The following is a 16,533-nucleotide window of genomic DNA, read 5'->3' on the forward strand; positions in this document are numbered from 1 at the left end:
TACAACAGATGTGGTAGACCTTACAGTGAAATGCTGAATACAACAGATGTGGTAGACCTTACAGTGAACTGCTGAATACAACAGGTGTAGTAGACCTCACAGTGAACTGCTGAATACAACAGGTGTAGTAGACCTTACAGTGAAATGCTGAATACAACAGGTGTAGTAGACCTCACAGTGAAATGCTGAATACAACAGGTGTAGTAGACCTCACAGTGTAATGCTGAATACAACAGGTGTAGTAGACCTCACAGTGAAATGCTGAATACAACAGGTGTAGTAGACCTTACAGTGAAATGCTGAATACAACAGGTGTAGTAGACCTTACAGTGAAATGCTGAATACAACAGGTGTAGTAGACCTCACAGTGAAATGCTGAATACAACAGGTGTAGTAGACCTTACAGTGAAATGCTGAATACAACAGGTGTAGTAGACCTTACAGTGAAATGCTGAATACAACAGGTGTAGTAGACCTCACAGTGAAATGCTGAATACAACAGGTGTAGTAGACCTCACAGTGTAATGCTGAATACAACAGGTGTAGTAGACCTCACAGTGTAATGCTGAATACAACAGGTGTAGTAGACCTCACAGTGAAATGCTGAATACAACAGGTGTACTAGACCTCACAGTGTAATGCTGAATACAACAGATGTGGTAGACCTTACAGTGAAATGCTGAATACAACAGGTGTAGTAGACCTCACAGTGTAATGCTGAATACAACAGGTGTAGTAGACCTCACAGTGTAATGCTGAATACAACAGGTGTAGTAGACCTCACAGTGAAATGCTGAATACAACAGGTGTACTAGACCTCACAGTGTAATGCTGAATACAACAGGTGTAGTAGACCTCACAGTGTAATGCTGAATACAACAGGTGTAGTAGACCTCACAGTGAAATGCTGAATACAACAGGTGTAGTAGACCTTACAGTGAAATGCTGAATACAACAGGTGTAGTAGACCTCACAGTGTAATGCTGAATACAACAGGTGTAGTAGACCTCACAGTGTAATGCTGAATACAACAGGTGTACTAGACCTCACAGTGTAATGCTGAATACAACAGGTGTAGTAGACCTCACAGTGTAATGCTGAATACAACAGGTGTAGTAGACCTCACAGTGAAATGCTGAATACAACAGGTGTACTAGACCTCACAGTGTAATGCTGAATACAACAGATGTGGTAGACCTTACAGTGAAATGCTGAATACAACAGGTGTAGTAGACCTCACAGTGTAATGCTGAATACAACAGGTGTAGTAGACCTCACAGTGTAATGCTGAATACAACAGGTGTAGTAGACCTCACAGTGAAATGCTGAATACAACAGGTGTACTAGACCTCACAGTGTAATGCTGAATACAACAGGTGTAGTAGACCTCACAGTGTAATGCTGAATACAACAGGTGTAGTAGACCTCAGTGTAATGCTGAATACAACAGATGTGGTAGACCTTACAGTGAAATGCTGAATACAACAGGTGTAGTAGACCTCACAGTGTAATGCTGAATACAACAGGTGTAGTAGACCTCAGTGTAATGCTGAATACAACAGGTGTAGTAGACCTCACAGTGAAATGCTGAATACAACAGGTGTAGTAGACCTCACAGTGAAATGCTGAATACAACAGGTGTAGTAGACCTTACAGTGAACTGCTGAATACAACAGGTGTAGTAGACCTTACAGTGAACTGCTGAATACAACAGATGTGGTAGACCTTACAGTGAACTGCTGAATACAACAGGTGTAGTAGACCTTACAGTGAACTGCTGAATACAACAGATGTGGTAGACCTTACAGTGAAATGCTGAATACAACAGATGTGGTAGACCTTACAGTGAACTGCTGAATACAACAGGTGTAGTAGACCTCACAGTGAACTGCTGAATACAACAGGTGTAGTAGACCTTACAGTGAAATGCTGAATACAACAGGTGTAGTAGACCTCACAGTGAAATGCTGAATACAACAGGTGTAGTAGACCTCACAGTGTAATGCTGAATACAACAGGTGTAGTAGACCTCACAGTGAAATGCTGAATACAACAGGTGTAGTAGACCTTACAGTGAAATGCTGAATACAACAGGTGTAGTAGACCTTACAGTGAAATGCTGAATACAACAGGTGTAGTAGACCTCACAGTGAAATGCTGAATACAACAGGTGTAGTAGACCTTACAGTGAAATGCTGAATACAACAGGTGTAGTAGACCTTACAGTGAAATGCTGAATACAACAGGTGTAGTAGACCTCACAGTGAAATGCTGAATACAACAGGTGTAGTAGACCTCACAGTGTAATGCTGAATACAACAGGTGTAGTAGACCTCACAGTGAAATGCTGAATACAACAGGTGTAGTAGACCTCACAGTGTAATGCTGAATACAACAGGTGTAGTAGACCTCACAGTGAAATGCTGAATACAACAGGTGTAGTAGACCTCACAGTGAAATGCTGAATACAACAGGTGTACTAGACCTCACAGTGTAATGCTGAATACAACAGGTGTAGTAGACCTCACAGTGTAATGCTGAATACAACAGGTGTAGTAGACCTCACAGTGAAATGCTGAATACAACAGGTGTACTAGACCTCACAGTGTAATGCTGAATACAACAGATGTGGTAGACCTTACAGTGAAATGCTGAATACAACAGGTGTAGTAGACCTCACAGTGTAATGCTGAATACAACAGGTGTAGTAGACCTCACAGTGTAATGCTGAATACAACAGGTGTAGTAGACCTCACAGTGAAATGCTGAATACAACAGGTGTACTAGACCTCACAGTGTAATGCTGAATACAACAGGTGTAGTAGACCTCACAGTGTAATGCTGAATACAACAGGTGTAGTAGACCTCACAGTGAAATGCTGAATACAACAGGTGTACTAGACCTCACAGTGTAATGCTGAATACAACAGATGTGGTAGACCTTACAGTGAAATGCTGAATACAACAGGTGTAGTAGACCTCAGTGTAATGCTGAATACAACAGGTGTACTAGACCTCACAGTGTAATGCTGAATACAACAGATGTGGTAGACCTTACAGTGAAATGCTGAATACAACAGGTGTAGTAGACCTCACAGTGTAATGCTGAATACAACAGGTGTAGTAGACCTCACAGTGTAATGCTGAATACAACAGGTGTAGTAGACCTCACAGTGAAATGCTGAATACAACAGGTGTACTAGACCTCACAGTGTAATGCTGAATACAACAGGTGTAGTAGACCTCACAGTGTAATGATGAATACAACAGGTGTAGTAGACCTCACAGTGAAATGCTGAATACAACAGGTGTACTAGACCTCACAGTGTAATGCTGAATACAACAGATGTGGTAGACCTTACAGTGAAATGCTGAATACAACAGGTGTAGTAGACCTCACAGTGAAATGCTGAATACAACAGGTGTAGTAGACCTTACAGTGTAATGCTGAATACAACAGGTGTAGTAGACCTCACAGTGAAATGCTGAATACAACAGGTGTAGTAGACCTCACAGTGAAATGCTGAATACAACAGGTGTAGTAGACCTCAGTGTAATGCTGAATACAACAGGTGTAGTAGACCTCAGTGTAATGCTGAATACAACAGATGTGGTAGACCTCACAGTGAAATGCTGAATACAACAGGTGTAGTAGACCTCACAGTGGAATGCTGAATACAACAGATGTGGTAGGCCTCACAGTGAAATGCTGAATACAACAGGTGTAGTAGACCTCACAGTGAAATGCTGAATACAACAGGTGTAGTAGACCTCACAGTGAAATGCTGAATACAACAGATGTGGTAGACCTCACAGTGAAATGCTGAATACAACAGATGTGGTAGACCTCACAGTGAAATGCTGAATACAACAGGTGTAGTAGACCTCACAGTGTAATGCTGAATACAACAGGTGTACTAGACCTCACAGTGAACTGCTGAATACAACAGGTGTAGTAGACCTCACAGTGTAATGCTGAATACAACAGGTGTAGTAGACCTCACAGTGAAATGCTGAATACAACAGGTGTAGTAGACCTCACAGTGAACTGCTGAATACAACTTACATTTGATTTGATTAGTACCTCTATATCAGGGGAGGTAGAATGGGAGCAGTGACAGTACCTATATATCAGGGGAGGTAGAACGGGAGCAGTGACAGTACATTTATATCAGGGGAGGTAGAATGGGAGCAGTGACAATGACAGTACCTCTATATCAGGGGAGGTTGAACGGGAGCAGTGACAGTATCTTCATATCAGGGGAGGTAGAACGGGAGCAGTGACAGTACCTCTATATCAGGGGAGTTAGAACAGGAGCAGTGACAGTACCACTATATAAGGGGAGGTAGAATGGGAGCAGTGACAATGACAGTACCTCTATATCAGGGGAGGTAAAACAGGAGCAGTGACAGTACCTCTATATCAGGGGAGGTTGAACGGGAGCAGTGACAGTATCTCCATATCAGGGGAGGTAGAACGGGAGCAGTGACAGTACCTCTATATCAGGGGAGGTAGAACAGGAGCAGTGACAGTACCTCTATATCAGGGGAGGTTGAACGGGAGCAGTGACAGTACCTCTATATCAGGGGAGGTAGAACAGGAGCAGTGACAGTACCTCTATATCAGGGGAGGTTGAACGGGAGCAGTGACAGTACCTCTATATCAGGGGAGGTTGAACGGGAGCAGTGACAGTACCTCTATATCAGGGGAGGTAGAACAGGAGCAGTGACAGTACCTCTATATTAGGGGAGGTAGAACGGGAGCAGTGACAGTACCTCTATATCAGGGGAGGTAGAACAGGAGCAGTGACAGTACCTCTATATTAGGGGAGGTAGAACGGGAGCAGTGACAATGACAGTACCTGACAGTACCCATATGTTCAGACATCATTTACCCATATAATCAGACATCATTTACCCATATGTTTAGACATCATTTACCCATATGTTCAGACATCATTTACCCATATGTTCAGACATCATTTACCCTTATGTTCAGACATAATTTACCCATATGTTCAGACATCATTTACCCATATTTACAGACATTTCAAACCATGTGAATTAAGTTAAAAGGAACAATCTAATACATTCTTCATCATCCTGTCAAACCTGACGGACTGGTTGATCTCCAAAGCAATTAGATCCGATTTCCAAACATTTCTGTTTCGTCTCACACTGTTCCTGGTAGATGATTCACCTGTCCTGCGCGCCGGGTAGGCAAATTGTTGTCCCATTTTGAACCATTTCATGTGTCTGAAGGTTCTAACGCTGCCTTTCCGGCGAGCCCAGCAAATCCATCTATCGGCCTAACGCTGGCCAATCGGATGGATCAGATGACCATGTCTGCAGTAATGTAGCAGGTATAAAAGGAAGCTACAGCAAAGTTGATACTGTGAGATTTCAAACCATGACTAGAGAGAGACTGTCAACGAATACAGCCAAGAGCGGCTGGTTTTATGTTTTTCTTACTGTCAACACTTTTATAAGCCTTAAAATGTGCCTTCTTCCTACTTCCACTCGCGCTACAACCAGCACTGTAGCTGTAGGGAATGAGTAGGAAAATGCATCGATAGGCTTGCAGTTTAAAAAATACCTTAAAAAAGCAATAAAATAACAATAGCAAGGAAATATATAGGGAGTACCGGTAACAGAGTCAATGGGCACCGGTTAGTCCAGGTAATTGAGGTAATATGTACATATAGGTAGAGTTATTAAAATGATGATGCATAGATAATAACAGAGAGTAGCAGCAGCAGTGTAAAAAGGGGGGGGACAATGGCTTGGGGGTAGAAGCTGTTTAGAAGCCTCTTGAACCTAGACTTGGTGCTCCGGTACCGCTTGCCGTGCGATAGCAGAGAGAACAGTCTATGACTAGGGTGGCTGGAGTCTTTGACAATTTTTAGGGCCTTTCTCTGACACTGCCTGGTATAGAGGTCCTGGACGGCAGGAAGCTTGGCCCCAGGGATGTACTGGGCCATATGCACTATGCTCTGTAGTGTCTTCCTCTGACACCGCCTGGTATAGAGGTCCTGGATGGCAGGAAACTTGGCCCCAGTGATGTACTGGGCCATATGCACTATGCTCTGTAGTGTCTTCCTCTGACACCGCCTGGTACAGAGGTCCTGGACGGCAGGCAGCTTGGCCCCAGTGATGTACCAGGGCCATATGCTCTACCCTCTGTAGTGCCTTCCTCTGACACTGCCTGGTATAGAGGTCCTGGACGGCAGGCAGCTTGGCCCCAGTGATGTACCAGGGCCATATGCACTACCCTCTGTAGTGCCTTGCGGTCGGAGGCCGAGTAGTTGCCATACCAGGCAGGCATTGATGCAACCAGTTGCTCTCGATTGTGCAGCTGTAGAACATTTTGAGGATCTGAGGACCCATGACAAGTCTTTTCAGTCTCCTGAGGGGGAATAGGTTTTGTCGTGACCTCTTCAGGACTGTCTTGGTGTGCATGGACCATGTTAGTTTGTTGGTGATGTGGACACCAAGGAACTTGAATCTCCCAACCTGCTTCACTACAGCTCCGTCGATGTTAATAGGGGCGTGCTCGGTCCTCTTTTTCCTGTAGTCCACAATCATCTCCTTAGTCTTGATCATGTTGAGAGAGAGGTTGTTATCCTGGCACCACACTGCCAGGTCTTTGACCTCCCTATAGTCAATCTCATTGTTGTCAGTGATCATGCCTACCATTACTACTATTACCAATACTCTGCTGTCACTACCACTACTACTACTATTTTACGTCCATAATTACTTCAGGACCAGCAAGCACACCACATTTCCTTCAGTGAATGTCTTTTCGTAGTTATTTATTTAATGTATTGTTCTTTCGCAGGGGTCAGCACAACCAGAGTGTAATGGCCAAGCCTCGCCTTGGGTGAACCTCTTTTGTGATGAAGGTGTCTCCCCTGCCAGATAAATATAAACGCACACGTTGATGTCAATGCATTAGTGAAAGCCAGTTCATTGAGGGAGTTGAAGTTAAGTTACAAAGTACGTCAGTCAGGGCGGACATCCTCAATAAACAATGTATGATCACAGTAACCTAGTGATCAGCCAATCAAGGTTGTAATATTGTTCTAGCTTTCCGGCAAAGACCGTCAAACATTGACTCATATTCTTGTTTGTCCACCTCTTCCAGTATTTCAAAACTATTTAAACTGGCATGGTGCCAAACAAGGATTTCCCTGTCTGATACGGAACACCAGGAATGCAGCTCAGAAGAGGATGGTGGAGAGAGAGGTACAGTTGAAGTCGGAAGTTTACATACACCTTAGCCAATAACATTTAAACTCAGTCTATCACAATTCCCGACATTTAATCCTAGTAAAAATTCCCTGTCTTAGGTCAGTTAGGATCACCAGTTTATTTTAAGAATGTGAAATGTCAGAATAATGGTAGAGAGAATGATTTATTTCAGCTTTTATTTCTTTCATCACATTCCCAGTGGGTCAGAAGTTTACATACACTCAATTAGTATTTGGTAGCATTGCCTTTAAATTGTTTAACTTGGGTCAAACGTTTTGGGTAGCAAGCTTCCCACAATAAGTTGGGTGATTTTTGGCCCCTTCCTCCTGACAGAGCTGTGTAACTGAGTCAGGTTTTTAGGCCTCCTTGCTCGCACACCCTTTTTCAGTTCTGCCAAAAAATCTTCCATAGGATTGAGGTCAGGGCATTGTGATGACCTCTCCAATACTTTGACCTTGTTGTCCTTAAGCCATTTTGCCACAACTTTTGAAGTATGCTTGGGGTCATTGTCCATTTGGATGACCCATTTGCGACCAAGCTTTAACTTGCTGACTGATGTCTTGAGATGTTGTTTCAATATATCTGCATAATTTTCCATCCTCATGATGATTTTGTGAAGTGCACCCAGTCCCTCCTGCAGCAAATCACCCCCACAACATGATGCTGCAACCCCCGTGCTTCACGGTTGGGATGGTGTTCTTCAGCTTGCAAGCTTCCCCCTTTTTCCTCCAAACATAACGATGGTCATTATGGCCAAATTGTTCTATTTTTGTTTCATCAGACCAGAGGACATTTCTCCAAAAAGTACGATCTTTGTCCCCATGTGCAGTTGCACACCGTAGTCTGGCTTTTTTTTATGGCGTTTTTGGAGCAGTGGCTTCTTCCTTGCTGAGCGGCCTTTCAGGTTATGTCGATATAGGACTCGTTTTACTGTGGATATTAGATACTTTTATACCTGTTTCCTCCAGCATCTTCACAAGGTCCTTTGCTGTTGTTCTGGGATTGATGTGAACTTTTCGCACCAAAGTACGTTCATCTCTAGGAGACAGAACGCATCTCCTGCCTGAGCTGTATGGTGGCTGCGTGGTCCCATGGTGTTTATACTTGCGTACTATTGTTTGTACAGTTGAACATGGTAACTTCAGGCGTTTGGAAATTGCTCCCAAGGATGAACCAGACTTGTGGAGGTCTATCAATTTGGCTGATTTCTTTTGATTTTCCCATGATGTCAAGCAAGGAGGCACTGAGTTTGAAGGTAGGCCTTGAAATACATCCACAGGTACACCTCGAATTAACTCAAATTATGTCGATTAGCCCATCAGAAGCTTCTAATGCCATGACATCATTTTCTAGAATTTTCCAAGCTGTTTAAAGGCACAGTCAACTTAGTGTATGTAAACTTCTGACCCACTGGAATTGTGATACAGTGAATTATAAGTGAAATAATCTGTCTGTAAACTATTGTTGGAAAAATGACTTGTGTCATGCACAAAGTTGATGTCCTAACCAACTTGACTCCAAACTAAGTATATGTAAACTTCTGACTTCAACTGTAGGTGGGTGACGTTTCTGTTTGTCTTTTCACATAGTCAAACACTTTGTGGACTGATGGTGTTTAGGGCTACTGACTCACCCAGTGGGACAGTGGGAGACAGAGGAGAAGGAGGTAGAGGACGAAGGTAGAGGAGGTAAAGGAGGAGGAGAAAGAGGAGGAGGAGGAAGAGGTAAAGGGGTTAGAGGAGAAAGAGGTAAAGGAGGTGGAGGAGCAGGTAGATTCATACAGATTTAGGAAACAGGGTTAGAGTCAGACAGTAAAATCATTCAGAGTTTTAGATTATGTAAAAAATTATGTCAGCTGCATTGACAATGTTTGCGCTTGGATGGACATAGAGGAGGAGGAGAGAGGATGAGGTAAAGTAGGATGTAGAGGAGGAGGTAAAGGAGGTTAGAAGGTAGAGGAGGAGGAGGTAGAGGGGGTAAGGAGGTAGAGGAGGAGGTAAAGGAGGTTAGGAGGTAGAGGATGAGGAGGATGTAGAGGTAGAGGGGGTAAGGAGGTAGAGGAGGAGGTAAAGTAGGAGGAGGTAGAGGAGGTAAGGAGGTAGAGAAGGAGGAGGTAGAGGAGAATGTAGAGGTAGAGGAGGTAAGGAGGAAGAGAAGGAGGAGGTTGAGGAGAATGTAGAGGTAGAGGAGGAAGTAGAGGAGGAGGTAGAGAAGGAGGAGGTAGAGGAGAATGTAGAGGAGGAGGTAGAGGAGAATGTAGAGGAGGTAAGGAGGTAGAGAAGGAGGAGGTAAGGAGGTGGAGAAGGAGGAGGTAGAGGAGAATGTAGAGGTAGAGGAGGAAGTAGAGGAGGTAAGGAGGTAGAGAAGGAGGAGGTAGAGGAGAATGTAGAGGTAGAGGAGGAAGTAGAGGAGGTAAGGAGGTAGAGGAAGTACGAAGGGCTATATAAATACATTTGATTTGATTAGTACCTCTATATCAGGGGAGGTAGAATGGGAGCAGTGACAGTACCTCTATATCAGGGGAGGTAGAACGGGAGCAGTGACAGTACATTTATATCAGGGGAGGTAGAATGGGAGCAGTGACAATGACAGTACCTCTATATCAGGGGAGGTAGAACGGGAGCAGTGACAATGACAGTACCTGACAGTACCCATATGTTCAGACATCATTTACCCATATAATCAGACATCATTTACCCATATGTTCAGACATAATTTACCCATATGTTCAGACATCATTTACCCTTATGTTCAGACATAATTTACCCATATGTTCAGACATCATTTACCCATATTTACAGACATTTCAAACCATGTGAATTAAGTTAAAAGGAACAATCTAATACATTCTTCATCATCCTGTCAAACCTGACGGACTGGTTGATCTCCAAAGCAATTAGATCCGATTTCCAAACATTTCTGTTTCGTCTCACACTGTTCCTGGTAGATGATTCACCTGTCCTGCGCGCCGGGTAGGCAAATTGTTGTCCCATTTTGAACCATTTCATGTGTCTGAAGGTTCTAACGCTGCCTTTCCGGCGAGCCCAGCAAATCCATCTATCGGCCTAACGCTGGCCAATCGGATGGATCAGATGACCATGTCTGCAGTAATGTAGCAGGTATAAAAGGAAGCTACAGCAAAGTTGATACTGTGAGATTTCAAACCATGACTAGAGAGAGACTGTCAACGAATACAGCCAAGAGCGGCAGGTTTTATGTTTTTCTTACTGTCAACACTTTTATAAGCCTTAAAATGTGCCTTCTTCCTACTTCCACTCGCGCTACAACCAGCACTGTAGCTGTAGGGAATGAGTAGGAAAATGCATCGATAGGCTTGCAGTTTAAAAAATACCTTAAAAAAGCAATAAAATAACAATAGCAAGGAAATATATAGGGAGTACCGGTAACAGAGTCAATGGGCACCGGTTAGTCCAGGTAATTGAGGTAATATGTACATATAGGTAGAGTTATTAAAATGATGATGCATAGATAATAACAGAGAGTAGCAGCAGCAGTGTAAAAAGGGGGGGGACAATGGCTTGGGGGTAGAAGCTGTTTAGAAGCCTCTTGAACCTAGACTTGGTGCTCCGGTACCGCTTGCCGTGCGATAGCAGAGAGAACAGTCTATGACTAGGGTGGCTGGAGTCTTTGACAATTTTTAGGGCCTTTCTCTGACACTGCCTGGTATAGAGGTCCTGGACGGCAGGAAGCTTGGCCCCAGGGATGTACTGGGCCATATGCACTATGCTCTGTAGTGTCTTCCTCTGACACCGCCTGGTATAGAGGTCCTGGATGGCAGGAAACTTGGCCCCAGTGATGTACTGGGCCATATGCACTATGCTCTGTAGTGTCTTCCTCTGACACCGCCTGGTACAGAGGTCCTGGACGGCAGGCAGCTTGGCCCCAGTGATGTACCAGGGCCATATGCTCTACCCTCTGTAGTGCCTTCCTCTGACACTGCCTGGTATAGAGGTCCTGGACGGCAGGCAGCTTGGCCCCAGTGATGTACCAGGGCCATATGCACTACCCTCTGTAGTGCCTTGCGGTCGGAGGCCGAGTAGTTGCCATACCAGGCAGGCATTGATGCAACCAGTTGCTCTCGATTGTGCAGCTGTAGAACATTTTGAGGATCTGAGGACCCATGACAAGTCTTTTCAGTCTCCTGAGGGGGAATAGGTTTTGTCGTGACCTCTTCAGGACTGTCTTGGTGTGCATGGACCATGTTAGTTTGTTGGTGATGTGGACACCAAGGAACTTGAATCTCCCAACCTGCTTCACTACAGCTCCGTCGATGTTAATAGGGGCGTGCTCGGTCCTCTTTTTCCTGTAGTCCACAATCATCTCCTTAGTCTTGATCATGTTGAGAGAGAGGTTGTTATCCTGGCACCACACTGCCAGGTCTTTGACCTCCCTATAGTCAATCTCATTGTTGTCAGTGATCATGCCTACCATTACTACTATTACCAATACTCTGCTGTCACTACCACTACTACTACTATTTTACGTCCATAATTACTTCAGGACCAGCAAGCACACCACATTTCCTTCAGTGAATGTCTTTTCGTAGTTATTTATTTAATGTATTGTTCTTTCGCAGGGGTCAGCACAACCAGAGTGTAATGGCCAAGCCTCGCCTTGGGTGAACCTCTTTTGTGATGAAGGTGTCTCCCCTGCCAGATAAATATAAACGCACACGTTGATGTCAATGCATTAGTGAAAGCCAGTTCATTGAGGGAGTTGAAGTTAAGTTACAAAGTACGTCAGTCAGGGCGGACATCCTCAATAAACAATGTATGATCACAGTAACCTAGTGATCAGCCAATCAAGGTTGTAATATTGTTCTAGCTTTCCGGCAAAGACCGTCAAACATTGACTCATATTCTTGTTTGTCCACCTCTTCCAGTATTTCAAAACTATTTAAACTGGCATGGTGCCAAACAAGGATTTCCCTGTCTGATACGGAACACCAGGAATGCAGCTCAGAAGAGGATGGTGGAGAGAGAGGTACAGTTGAAGTCGGAAGTTTACATACACCTTAGCCAATAACATTTAAACTCAGTCTATCACAATTCCCGACATTTAATCCTAGTAAAAATTCCCTGTCTTAGGTCAGTTAGGATCACCAGTTTATTTTAAGAATGTGAAATGTCAGAATAATGGTAGAGAGAATGATTTATTTCAGCTTTTATTTCTTTCATCACATTCCCAGTGGGTCAGAAGTTTACATACACTCAATTAGTATTTGGTAGCATTGCCTTTAAATTGTTTAACTTGGGTCAAACGTTTTGGGTAGCAAGCTTCCCACAATAAGTTGGGTGATTTTTGGCCCCTTCCTCCTGACAGAGCTGTGTAACTGAGTCAGGTTTTTAGGCCTCCTTGCTCGCACACCCTTTTTCAGTTCTGCCAAAAAATCTTCCATAGGATTGAGGTCAGGGCATTGTGATGACCTCTCCAATACTTTGACCTTGTTGTCCTTAAGCCATTTTGCCACAACTTTTGAAGTATGCTTGGGGTCATTGTCCATTTGGATGACCCATTTGCGACCAAGCTTTAACTTGCTGACTGATGTCTTGAGATGTTGTTTCAATATATCTGCATAATTTTCCATCCTCATGATGATTTTGTGAAGTGCACCCAGTCCCTCCTGCAGCAAATCACCCCCACAACATGATGCTGCAACCCCCGTGCTTCACGGTTGGGATGGTGTTCTTCAGCTTGCAAGCTTCCCCCTTTTTCCTCCAAACATAACGATGGTCATTATGGCCAAATTGTTCTATTTTTGTTTCATCAGACCAGAGGACATTTCTCCAAAAAGTACGATCTTTGTCCCCATGTGCAGTTGCACACCGTAGTCTGGCTTTTTTTTATGGCGTTTTTGGAGCAGTGGCTTCTTCCTTGCTGAGCGGCCTTTCAGGTTATGTCGATATAGGACTCGTTTTACTGTGGATATTAGATACTTTTATACCTGTTTCCTCCAGCATCTTCACAAGGTCCTTTGCTGTTGTTCTGGGATTGATGTGAACTTTTCGCACCAAAGTACGTTCATCTCTAGGAGACAGAACGCATCTCCTGCCTGAGCTGTATGGTGGCTGCGTGGTCCCATGGTGTTTATACTTGCGTACTATTGTTTGTACAGTTGAACATGGTAACTTCAGGCGTTTGGAAATTGCTCCCAAGGATGAACCAGACTTGTGGAGGTCTATCAATTTGGCTGATTTCTTTTGATTTTCCCATGATGTCAAGCAAGGAGGCACTGAGTTTGAAGGTAGGCCTTGAAATACATCCACAGGTACACCTCGAATTAACTCAAATTATGTCGATTAGCCCATCAGAAGCTTCTAATGCCATGACATCATTTTCTAGAATTTTCCAAGCTGTTTAAAGGCACAGTCAACTTAGTGTATGTAAACTTCTGACCCACTGGAATTGTGATACAGTGAATTATAAGTGAAATAATCTGTCTGTAAACTATTGTTGGAAAAATGACTTGTGTCATGCACAAAGTTGATGTCCTAACCAACTTGCCAAAACTATAGTTTGTTAACAAGAAATGTGTGGAGTGGATGAAAAATGAGTTTTAATGACTCCAAACTAAGTATATGTAAACTTCTGACTTCAACTGTAGGTGGGTGACGTTTCTGTTTGTCTTTTCACATAGTCAAACACTTTGTGGACTGATGGTGTTTAGGGCTACTGACTCACCCAGTGGGACAGTGGGAGACAGAGGAGAAGGAGGTAGAGGACGAAGGTAGAGGAGGTAAAGGAGGAGGAGAAAGAGGAGGAGGAGGAAGAGGTAAAGGGGTTAGAGGAGAAAGAGGTAAAGGAGGTGGAGGAGCAGGTAGATTCATACAGATTTAGGAAACAGGGTTAGAGTCAGACAGTAAAATCATTCAGAGTTTTAGATTATGTAAAAAATTATGTCAGCTGCATTGACAATGTTTGCGCTTGGATGGACATAGAGGAGGAGGAGAGAGGATGAGGTAAAGTAGGATGTAGAGGAGGAGGTAAAGGAGGTTAGAAGGTAGAGGAGGAGGAGGTAGAGGGGGTAAGGAGGTAGAGGAGGAGGTAAAGGAGGTTAGGAGGTAGAGGATGAGGAGGATGTAGAGGTAGAGGGGGTAAGGAGGTAGAGGAGGAGGTAAAGTAGGAGGAGGTAGAGGAGGTAAGGAGGTAAAGACGGAGGAGGTAGAGGTAGAGGAGGAAGTAGAGGAGGTAAGGAGGAAGAGAAGGAGGAGGTTGAGGAGAATGTAGAGGTAGAGGAGGAAGTAGAGGAGGAGGTAGAGGAGAATGTAGAGGAGGAGGTAGAGGAGAATGTAGAGGAGGTAAGGAGGTAGAGAAGGAGGAGGTAGAGGAGGTAAGGAGGTGGAGAAGGAGGAGGTAGAGGAGAATGTAGAGGTAGAGGAGGAAGTAGAGGAGGTAAGGAGGTAGAGAAGGAGGAGGTAGAGGAGAATGTAGAGGAGGTAAGGAGGTAGAGAAGGAGGAGGTAGAGGAGGTAAGGAGGTGGAGAAGGAGGAGGTAGAGGAGAATGTAGAGGTAGAGGAGGAAGTAGAGGAGGTAAGGAGGTAGAGAAGGAGGAGGTAGAGGAGAATGTAGAGGTAGAGGAGGAAGTAGAGGAGGTAAGGAGGTACAGAAGGAGGAGGTAGAGGAGAATGTAGAGGTAGAGGAGGAAGTACGAAGGGCTATATAAATACATTTGATTTGATTAGTGCCTCTATATCAGGGGAGGTAGAATGGGAGCAGTGACAGTACATTTATATCAGGTGAGGTAGAACGGGAGCAGTGACAGTACCTCTATATCAGGGGAGGTAGAATGGGAGAAGTGACAATGACAGTACCTCTATATCAGGGGAGGTAGAATGGGAGCAGTGACAATGACAGTACCTCTATATCAGGGGAGGTAGAACAGGAGCAGTGACAGTACCTCTATATCAGGGGAGGTAGAATGGGAGCAGTGACAATGACAGTACCTCTATATCAGGGGAGGTAGAACAGGAGCAGTGACAGTACCTCTATATCAGGGGAGGTTGAACGGGAGCAGTGACAGTACCTCTATATCAGGGGAGGTTGAACGGGAGCAGTGACAATGACAGTACCTCTATATCAAGGGAGGTAGAACAGGAGCAGTGACAGTACCTCTATATCAGGGGAGGTAGAATGGGAGCAGTGACAGTACCTCTATATCAGGGGAGGTAGAATGGGAGCAGTGACAGTACCTCTATATCAGGGGAGGTAGAATGGGAGCAGTGACAGTACCTCTATATCAGGGGAGGTTGAACGGGAGCAGTGACAGTATCTCCATATCAGGGGGGGTAGAACGGGAGCAGTGACAGTACCTCTATATCAGGGGAGGTAGAATGGGAGCAGTGACAGTACCTCTATATCAGGGGAGGTAGAATGGGAGCAGTGACAATGACAGTACCTCTATATCAGGGGAGGTAGAACAGGAGCAGTGACAGTACCTCTATATCAGGGGAGGTTGAACGGGAGCAGTGACAGTACCTCTATATCAGGGGAGGTAGAATGGGAGCAGTGACAGTACCTCTCTGTACGCTCTCGTTGGCTGGCCCTCGCTTCATACTCGTCGCCAAACCCACTGGCTCCATGTCATCTACAAGACCCTGCTAGGTAAAGTCCCCCCTTATCTCAGCTCGCTGGTCACCATAGCATCTCCCACCTGTAGCACACGCTCCAGCAGGTATATCTCTCTAGTCACCCCCAAGACCAATTCTTTCTTTGGCCGCCTCTCCTTCCAGTTCTCTGCTGCCAATGACTGGAACGAACTACAAAAATCTCTGAAACTGGAAACACTTATCTCCCTCACTAGCTTTAAGCACCAACTGTCAGAGCAGCTCACAGATTACTGCACCTGTACATAGCCCACCTAAAATTTAGCCCAAACAACTACCTCTTTCCCAACTGTATTTAATTTTTATTTATTTATTTATTTTGCTCCTTTGCACCCCATTATTTTTTTATTTCTACTTTGCACATTCTTCCATTGCAAAACTACCATTCCAGTATTTTACTTGCTATATTGTATTTACTTTGCCATCATGGCCTTTTTTTGCCTTTACCTCCCTTCTCACCTCATTTGCTCACATTGTATATAGACTTGTTTATACTGCATTATTGACTGTATGTTTGTTTTTTACTCCATGTGTAACTCTGTGTCGTTTTATCTGTCGAACTGCTTTGCTTTATCTTGGCCAGGTCGCAATTGTAAATGAGAACTTGTTCTCAACTTGCCTACCTGGTTAAATAAAGGTAAAATAAATAAAATAA

The 16,533-nt window shown here is 44.2% G+C and overlaps 2 pseudogenes; both read right to left on the reverse strand.

Annotated features, from left to right (window-relative positions):
* Positions 1-6,799: 6,799 nt before the first annotated feature.
* Positions 6,800-6,929, reverse strand: LOC116375990 (uncharacterized; annotated as a pseudogene).
* A 4,880-nt stretch (positions 6,930-11,809) lies between these two features.
* LOC116376001 (uncharacterized) lies at positions 11,810-11,939 on the reverse strand (annotated as a pseudogene).
* Positions 11,940-16,533: the final 4,594 nt, after the last annotated feature.

The sequence above is a fragment of the Oncorhynchus kisutch genome, linkage group LG10 (assembly GCF_002021735.2).
Source record: "Oncorhynchus kisutch isolate 150728-3 linkage group LG10, Okis_V2, whole genome shotgun sequence".
Lineage (NCBI taxonomy): Eukaryota > Metazoa > Chordata > Actinopteri > Salmoniformes > Salmonidae > Oncorhynchus > Oncorhynchus kisutch.